Source organism: Myxocyprinus asiaticus, chromosome 50 (genome assembly GCF_019703515.2).
Source record: "Myxocyprinus asiaticus isolate MX2 ecotype Aquarium Trade chromosome 50, UBuf_Myxa_2, whole genome shotgun sequence".
Taxonomy (NCBI): Eukaryota; Metazoa; Chordata; class Actinopteri; order Cypriniformes; family Catostomidae; genus Myxocyprinus; species Myxocyprinus asiaticus.
In genome coordinates this window covers 7,040,911-7,051,127 of record NC_059393.1, presented here as the reverse complement: position 1 = coordinate 7,051,127, position 10,217 = coordinate 7,040,911, and the positions used below count along the sequence as shown (strand labels likewise).

General features: G+C 34.1%; 1 protein-coding gene across 7 annotated transcripts in view; it reads left to right on the top strand.

Moving 5' to 3' along the window:
- Positions 1 to 3,335: 3,335 nt before the first annotated feature.
- LOC127438684 (dystroglycan 1-like) overlaps positions 3,336 to 10,217 on the top strand; it is a 75,637-nt gene continuing 68,755 nt past the window's right edge. For 5 of the 7 annotated variants that reach the window (XR_007896788.1, XR_007896787.1, XR_007896786.1 and 2 more), the window contains exon 1: positions 6,048 to 6,185. The gene's annotated coding sequence lies outside the window, so the exon portion shown is untranslated. Of the gene's footprint in view, positions 3,813 to 6,047; positions 6,186 to 10,217 lie in introns of those variants that run through there. The other 2 variants (XM_051694441.1, XM_051694444.1) reach the window with 1 other exon arrangement.

Sequence of the window (10,217 nt, the reverse complement as noted above, 5' to 3'; positions counted from 1 at the left end):
TAAATGCTTCAAATATGTCCACTGTACATTAAGGTATTTTTTTATGGTTACTAATGTTGAATAAGTGTCATTAACCATTTATAACATGTAAGGTAAAATGTATTACTATTTGGCAAGTATTGCAAAGCATTCACCTTTTTAGTCATATATGTTGAGTTAATGTTGAGTTATTGGTCATTATTAACCCTTTATAAACCCTTTAACAAAAGGAACAATGATGTAAAGTGTTATTTTAAAACCCAGTCGAATACCTTTCAACTTGATATACTACAATGAACTTTGCAATAAGGTTGCTCACTGGCCATGTTTGTTTCTAATTTAACTTTTTGAAAATGTCCAGGCATTATATCATCAATCAAATGTCTGGATGGTTTTGAACTATTTCCTTTAAATGTGGTCTCCGGTACTGCTGCGGACATTTGCCCTTATTAAAGATGGCCCTTATTGATCTGAGATAGCCACCCCAGGTTGTGTCTCAGATGCCCCTCTGTTATATCCTGAAATGGCTGGATATTGATTGCAGAATGAGAAACTGTGGAGATGTTGATAATCCTATCCTCTGCAGAAATACAGTGAAACACCAGGGACCAAAGGTCTCTTCTTTCCCTCCAAATCTGGGTATTCACTGTCCAACTCAAATGCTGTCTGATACACTACGAAATAGCTATAGCACATGAAACCACAGAGGTGTACTGCTGATGATATCTCACCTACTGACAAACATTTGTGACTTCATCTAAAGGGATTAGATTACCTGCACAAGCTGTACAGGAGCCTGTAGACCTCATTAGGAATGAGAAACCTTATCTCACCCATCTTAGTAAGACATTTTGAATCAAAGTCAGGCTAAGTGAACCCTAACATACTGTAGGTGAAGAGGATAAGAAAGTGTGAAAACAGATACCTACCTACCTAGGTAGCGTGGAATAGCCGGATACAAGATTCTCAGGTCTGAGTGAGTACCGACTGCGGGGCAGGAGGCTGCCAACTTCTCAGTGGACTCTTGAGTCGTAACAGCTGGGAAACTGTAAAACCAGCATTAGTTTAGGGAATTCAACTTTACTTGAGTCAGTATTTTGGATTTCCATAACAGAATGTACATTAACTACTGATCAGTTGAACATTATTTAATGGTTATGTCATGTGAAATCATGCCCAAGTCACATTTCAACCCATATTGAAAAAAAAAAAAAAAAAAAATAGTGTAATGCATCCAGAAATGTTACTTTTTCACCCAATACTATTTTTTACTGTAGCCTATTACAGCAAAATGGTACTTTAACCCTTAAATACATGGGCATATTACCAACAATTATTACATACTCAACCTCATTTTTATTTGTATAGAGTCTTTAGTGACCCGGCACATATATCGATCACAAATGGATCTACAAAATGCCCAGATGGTGTAACATTTTTTAAAAATAATTTTCAAGACAATTAGAAAATAATAGAATATATTATATATTTTGAAGTTTTATTTTTCATATATCAAAGAGATGGTGCAACAAATTTAGAACAGGATTCATTACTTCCACACTGAAATTTTTATAAGACACAACTGGCTGTCAAAAATACATAAAACATAAGCTACACATAAATTACACATACTGTATGTATTTTCTCAGGCACTTTTTGAGTCTAATAGATGCACAATTTACAGAATTTCAGTAGTACACACAAATGACAATAGCAAAATCATACTGTTCATGTGTTGTACTTGCTATAGTTTACTTCCACGTTGCTTCTTCATCAAATCCACCTTTTTTCCTGAAAGCGGAAGTGTTCCACAATTCGCCTGTTTTCAATTTCCGGTCTCCAGTGTTTTTGCTCTCACCGACGTATATATTCTTAGCGGGTAATGTGATGTTTAAAGTATTAAATTTGTAAACATTTTCAAAAACAAGTGGCTTTAAAGTGCCAATCCTTAACAGAGTCGAGATTACCATTTTTGACAGCACCTCACCGAGTAGATGTTATGAAGCTTTGGTCTGAGGTTTGTTATGTTGATATCATTAACTACTTTGAGTTGTTATGGCAGTCAACAACTGCACAAGTTGAACCTGAAATTAATTTTTACTCCAAGTAATTTTAATCTTGTTTTAAACATGCACGTGCCAAGCTTGTAGAAATGTAATAAATGCATCCATGTTTTGTTTCATACATAAAAAAACAAACAAACAAAAAAATAAAAAACATTTTCTTCAAAAAACTGATTTAACGACTTTAATAATGTCATGTGGTGTAACCATCAAGTAAAAGGTATTAAAATGCTTTTCTTGCACCTTGAATACACACGAGTGCACACAACTTAATCATTCATATTACGTTTTTATTTTTTTTAAGAAAATAATAATACAAGATTTTCCCACACTACTTGTGCCAACCTTTCTTTTTTCAAGAATATTCTCTTTTAATGAGACTTTGAGTTTTGTGACTGTTTCTGGATGGATACACCACATTACTTAAAAAAAACAAAAACAAAAAACAACATTATGCATCTCTGAATAACTTAATAGATCTGGACAAACAACAAAACACATTTAATTAACAAAAAATACATTACTTAACAGATCATTAGTTAATGTGCATTCAAATATATATACATATATACACACACTACCAGTAAAAAGTTTTGAAACACTTGACTGAAATGTTTCTCATGATCTTAAAAATCTTTTGATCTGAAGGCGTATGCTTAAATGTTTGAAATTAGTTTTGTAGACAAAAATATAATTGTGCCACCATATTAATTTATTTCATTATAAAACTAAAATGTAAAACTAAAAGTTTTTGAAATTGATGACTTGGATCAAATAATAAAGAAAAGCAGCCAATAAGTGCCCAACATAGATGGGAACTCCTTCAATACTGTTTAAAAAGCATCCCAGGGTGATACCTCAAGAAGTTGGTTGAGAAAATGTCAAGAGTACATGTCTGCAAATTCTAGGCAAAGGGTGACTACTTTGAAGATGCTAAAATATAACACAGTTTTGATTTATTTTGGATTTTGTTTAGTCACAACATAATTCCCATAGTTCCATTTATGTTATTCCATAGTTTTGATGACTTTACTATTATTCTACAATGCTAAAAAACAAAACAAACAAAAAACAAAAAAAAAAAACAATTATAATAAAGAAGGAGTAAGTGTTTCAAAACTTTTGACCGGTAGTGTATGTATGTATATATATATATATATATATATGCCATTTAATAGGGATTCTTATATATTCACATATTTTACATTTATGGTGACAGTGAGGTGGAGGCGTTTAGGGGTGGAGTGTCTCCTCCTCCGTCTGAAGAGGCAGATATTCTTCAAAGCTCTCACACTGACTTGAGTTACACAGCAAGTGCGGAGCAGCACACACTCCGAGAAAAAGACGCAGCGGAGCCCTCGTTTCGTCAACAACCACTTCATCGGGGAGTAAGGACGAAACACTCGCCCTTGACTTTCGTGATAGTTTCACTTGATCATTCTTGTTAATTTGATTTTATTCGTCGTAAAGCAGGACTTGTAATCAAGCGTCGCGCAGTCGTCCGGTGGATTTACCAGGAATAATTCATCCTCGTTTCCTGATTCTTTCTAGTTTTTCGTCCAAAGTCTGAATCTGAGCGAGAGTATAAATACTCCAAGGAAGACATCGCCTTGACCTCCAGCAAGAAACCAGCAACTCTTATTCACCGACGACGAGAAGGACCTTTGCTTTAAACAACAGCCCGTTTTATTCGCTCTTCGAAGAAGCATTGAAAGGGATTTTTAAATCACTTTTTGGAATCGAATCTGTTCATCTTCACCTGTTTAAAAGGTAAATGTCTTCTTTTCTTTTGCGGTGTGGGGAAATGATTTCTTGATCTGTATCTCAGGTCTTTGGTATCGAGAGGACGAAGTCTGCTGGTCGAGTCTTGATGCTGGACAGTGAAAGTTGCTTATGTAGTTTTGCACATTTTTTGTTTGTTTGTTTGTTTTGTTTTGTTTTGTTGTTTTGTTTTTGATTTGTTCAAGCAGTGCAAATCAGGCCTCACAGAAACAGTTCTTATAGATAGAAGGAAGATGTTGAGCAGCATTGGCAAATAATAGTAAATAAACAAAAAATAAATTCAATTATAAAGGCCCATGATTTGTAAAACGTTTGCACTTAATAATAATAATAATAATAATAATAATAATAATAATAATAATTTTGCCTATTTTTAAGATATACCCAAAAATCCATAAAATTGAATTGTGTAGGCTAATGCTTAACCAAATTAAACAAAACTTAAAACATTTACGGTTTTTAATTGTATTTTATTAAAGTGTACACAATAAATTGTTACGGAATTTTGTTATTAAATTAAAATGAGTAAATCTTACAATTATGTATCTGTGTGTGTGTGTGTGTGTGTGTGTGTGTGTGTGTGCATGTGTGTATGTATATACAGTACATATATAGGCTATATACATATGTAATTGCCGTTTTACAAAGTAATTTACAAATGAATTAAATAATAATAAATTGTCATTTTATACAGTGTATTATAAATTTCTTATCATTGTTAAATAATTGCGTATATATATGCCTATATATATATATATATATATATATATATATAAATGTCTTAATTATACTACAGGCCTATATATTTAAGCAGTAATGCACCAATTAATACCATAAATGTCTATATATATATATATATATATATATTGGCCTTTCTGAAATTAAATCCAAGCAAATAATTTCATACATAAATGCAGGTATAGATGCTCTGGGCACTGTGTGTGTGTGTATATATATATATATATATATATATATATATATTATAAAATATCAAGCCATAGGCACTGCAGCAAGGACAAATATATATTAAATACAAGCAAAATATTCCGGATATTACATAAATATAAAATATAAATTTGTAATTGTATCAAAAAGGCATTTTTTTTTAATCGAGCATATCTCTCTCTCTCTCTCTCTCTCTCTATATATATATATACACACACACACACACATACATACATATATATATATATATATATATATATATATACATATACATACAGTCGGGGTTGGGAGGGATACTTTTGAAATGTATTCCACTACAGATTACAGAATACATGCTGTAAAATGTAATTTGTAACATATTCCATTAGATTACTCAAGGTCAGTAATGTATTATAAATACTTTGGATTACTTCTTCAGCAGTGGTAGATTTTTTCACTTGTTTTGACTATAAAAACTCTGCCAGTACAGTAAGACAAAATACACGTTAAAATACATTCTCTGAAAAACATAAATATCTTATGCAGTGTTGTTTCTAAAACAAGATTAATCAAATTGATCTTGTTTAAAGGATTTTTAGATATTTTTACAGGAAAACAATAAAAAAAATATTATCAAGAATATGATTTTTGCCCTAATATCAAAGGTTTTACTAGAAAAAAAGAAATTATGATCCAACGTGAATTTTCTTGATAAAAATATATGATCCTGCCTGGTAACGTGCATGTAAAATGTCTAGAAATAGCATTTTATCTTAGCATAAAGCTGACAATTTACACAAGGTTTATTTCTATTTCTTCTGCTCCAGACTTACTTCAAACTTACTTATCTGTCTGCTCGTATGAATGTAACACATCATAAGAAAGTGTTTCACTGCTGTTCTAATGCACTTTGGATCGCATCATTCATATGTAGACATTATTGCATCTGAAAGGACTAAATATTAAATGAAACAAATGACAATAAAATGCAAAGTAATCTCTTCAGTAATCAAAATACTTTTTGAATGTAACTGTATTCTAATTACAAATGATTTACATTGTAACTGTAGTGGAATACAGTTATTTATAATTTATATTTTAAATATGTAATCCCGTTACATGTATTCCGTTACTCCCCAACCCTGCATACAGTATATATACTGAATATTAAGAAGCTGATAGCTCTGCTCGGCTGGTCGAGTCTCGAGGCTGCACAGGGAAGTATGCAGATTGATGTAACTGACTCTGGGCTCTGTTGCTCGGGTCTTGAGGCTGGACAGTGAAAGTGTGTGTGTGCGTGTGGATTGATTCGTGTTGATGGAGAGAGAAGAGAGGCAGAAGGGCGAGATTTTTTCTCCTCTGGCTCGGATACGTCTATAAACTTGACATCCGCACAACAAAATAGCTGCGATGTGACAGCGAACTATTTCCAAGGAGGTAAGACGTCATTTGGAAGGCATTTTAGGCATCTGGAGTGAATTATTGGCGCTATATTTACGCTTGGCTGTGTTTGTGCTGCAGAGACACTGACGCTCCTATTGCAAACCAAATGCAAAAAGGTGTAAGACCCCCATATAGACTGCAAGCGAGCGCCGACGCGACACATTAGAACGTTCCCGTTATAATTGACAAAGCGGTCTACGCGTCTCGCACGCGTTCGAGTGTTTGTTGCGTCGCGTAAAACGCGTCGTTAGTAGTGTACATGGGTTATTTTACGCCTCATTGACCGTTATAAAAGATGTAACTGTCGTCGCACGATTCCGAATCACTACATGATTCAAACAAGACTCGAAGCGATGTTGCTTATGTTCGAAATTTTGAAAACGACATGCTGGTTATTTTTGAATATTTAAACGAAGGTCTAGGATGATCTATTGTTCAATGTTAAGTTGAAAATCGACCATTGCTTTGACATTGAATTTATGTACTTAAAAAAAATAAAATAAATAAATAAAAAAGATACTTAAGTTATCTCTAATATAACATAATTATCTCCCATTATCATCATTATCACCTGTTAATGTAGTCAGCTTATTTCCATTTTAAAGGACATCATTGGGTCAGTTCTGATGTCGCTGATCACAGAAGTGATCAATAGTGTCAGTCTTGGCAGAAAAGCGATTCAATCTGTTGTTGCGAATATGGTGCAGCCAACGTTAATTTCCGTGTTGAATTCGCTCTCCGAAGGTGGTTTTATTTATCAAGTTTTCATTGATTTATTTCTCTTTTTAGTTTATCGCCGTTTGGCGCCTATTTAACATCCCACACTTTGAAGATTGTGTCGTTTCTCAAACACTGTGCCATTTTTTTTGTTTACTCATCAGGTTTTGCTTTTATCTCAAATGCTATGATGTTAATAATGTGGTATTGTTATGTCTAACATTTGGGAAAGACATGTTTTTGAATAAGAACAAAAAGATTATGTTTGGGTCTTAGTCAAAGTGTGTAACTCTACAGATCAATCTCTCACATTTGTTTTCAATATGTTTTGGCCTCATCCCTTTTCATCCTAATATAGACACAACAAAGTGACCTCAGTGTGTACCACTAATGAACCATGATCATTTTTTGCTTATTGGCTTATTTGACGTTTTAGCATGTTCATCACGTCCGACTCTCCATGGAGACGTTTTTAAACCTTTCAGCTGTGTGAGGGTTTTTTCCCCTTCTTGTCGAGGGACATGAAGACCTCCATGAGCATGCCAGACATTTTCAATGCTACCCTTTAATGTTTGCTTTCTTCGTTTTATGCACTTCAGTGAACAAGAATATGTTCTCAAAGTGTTGTAACATGCAATCAGGTTTAACTGGATGCTAGATTGACTCCGAAACAAGGTATTGATGAAATTGTGGACTGGGTTGGGAAGAAAAGGTCTGTTATAGCTCATTAGAGATAAGCAGACTACACTCACAATGTTGTGTCCATGTATTTAATGATTATAATTTAGTAAAAAAAAAAAAAAAAAACTCTATAGTCACCAAACTCTCTTGAATTCTGTGCCTCCACAGTTACATCTAATCTAGAGGTTGGCCGATATTGTTATTTTTATGATGGATACAAATATTGTTATCTGAGAACCATTATATAGAACTGTTTCTGTTTTTGACCTAACGATAAAAATCAACCAACAACAACATAACATGCATTATTCATAATACTATTTATATGCCATTATATTTATGCAAGTTGTAAAATGCATTCGTTTTGCAACATTCAGGCTACGTATCTCATCCACACTGAAACGCATTTGCCTTAGAAGCGGAAAACAGAGACTTTAGAAAACCCATTTATAACTGCATAATTTTGAAAACGATGACGTTAGGAAACTGAAAATTGACTTTTCAAACTTAAACAGATTTGTGTGGGCGTGGCCATGCAATATTCCGGGTTTAGTACAAGTTAAGCTCAGTCAACAAATTTTGTGACAATGTTGTGATTACCACAAGAAAAATAATGTCAACTCGTCCCTTATTTTCTTTATAAAAAGCAAAAATTGAGGTTACTGTAAGATACTTACAATGGAAGTGAATGGGGGCAATATTCTGAGGGTTTAAAGTCAGAAATGGGAAGCTTATAATTTTATAAAAGCACTTAAAATTATTATTCTGTTAAAATTGTTATTTGAGCTGTGAAGTTCTTTAAATCATGATTTTTTCAGTCATTTTAAGGTTTATGGCTTAACGATGTCATGGCAGCAAAGTTGTAAAATTGGATATAGGCCTAACTTTAGGTTAATAAGTGATGTTATCCCACTAAAATTATGTTAACACGGATATTGTTACAACTTGTGGCTATACTTTTGTAATGGTAAGTATTTTATCATTACGGATTGGCCCCATTCACTTCCATTGCAAGTACCTCACTGTAGCCCAGATTTTTGTCGTTTTGAAAGAAATAGAGGGACGAGTCTAAATGTTTATGGTAATCAACATTATTCCACAAATGCATCAATTTCGCAACAATTACGAATTTAATTTACACTGGAATGGAATTTTTCTCCACGAAAACTGAGAGCTTAGAAAACGCTTATAAATTACAGCATACTTTGAAAAACAATGACATTAGGAAGCTGAAAATGGAGTTTTCAAATGAAAATGGATTAGTTTGGATGTGGCCTTTAAATTAGTTTAAAATGTATTGTTATTGACCAAGATTGTTACAAGTGCTACTCCTTATCAGTGCCACAATAACTAAATAACATAAACTAAAAATGGCAATATACAAATCCATAAAAAGCTAAATGTATGTAATAAATATACAAGGCATATCTAAAATAAATAAAATTAAAAAAATAAAAACATAGGGAGATTAACAATGATAAACCCAAACTGTTACAACTACTGGAGATACAGTATCTAGCCATTTTCAGTATGTCAAATCAGATTTATAACAAAGAAAAAGCACATTACTTCCACTGTATCAACTCTCATGAACGGGGCTTAAAGTTAGTTGTTTAGGAATAAGGCCATATCTGTCTTGGCATGTAGTTGAGTCTATTTTCTGCAACCCCCTCATACCTGCCCAAGGGAAAATCCAGTGAGTAAAGGGGAATAAAATAAGAGTACAGGTATAAGTTTCCTACATGCCCCAAACCCCCCCCCCCCACCCCTTCTTTTTCTTGTAACTTCTATAACGGTACATCTACATATTGCACTTCACGTTCTAAACATCTGGGAGGTACGTAAATGCTGCACAGTTTCATGTTCTTACTCCTTTAGTTGAAAGTCTGTGGTAGGAGACTAAATTAGTTAAAAATGTTCTCAGGTGTCCTTAATTGAATTGCGATTGCAGGTATAGCAGTGCCCCTTGGGCTGATCGTCTTGCGAAAGATGTTCTGGCCTGTTGTACTGTTGAACTTGTCAAGTGTTATTGATTTGTTTGTCCCTGAGAAGAACTCTCTTGCCTCTGTAATTGCATGTTCATTTATACCTTAATTTGTTTGAGCTAACCAGTCCACGGAGATATTTATTTCTGGTGTACCTTGTAAAACACCCTTATACGGTGCAGTCTCTTTTGGAGGAGCGCTAAGAAAACGTTTGCAGTAGGTGACTATTGATTTATTCCTGTGCACGTGACTTTGGTGTTGTTTGGATTTAAAAATAGATGAAATATGAGGCACTTTTCCCCCCAGCAGTTGTCTAAAAGTTTACTGTACACGATTGCACAGCAGAGTCACAAATGTGTGGATTTGTTCTGTTAAGTAGCTGTTTGGGCTTTGCACAAATCTCTCAGCGCAAATAAAGACTTTAACTTCGCTGACCGTGATGCAAGGCCGCATGGAAAAGGTGCACCCGTGACAAAACTCACAGTGTGCTGCTTGTGTGGAGACATGCACAGGACCTCTCGTAACTCCCGTGCTTTCGTAATCGGACACGTAATCTTGCAGGGTGATTGGTTTTGAAATGACGCCGCAGCCCGAGTTATGCTGCTCTGTGGCGGCTGGCGGCTCCTGCCACAAGCATGTTTTT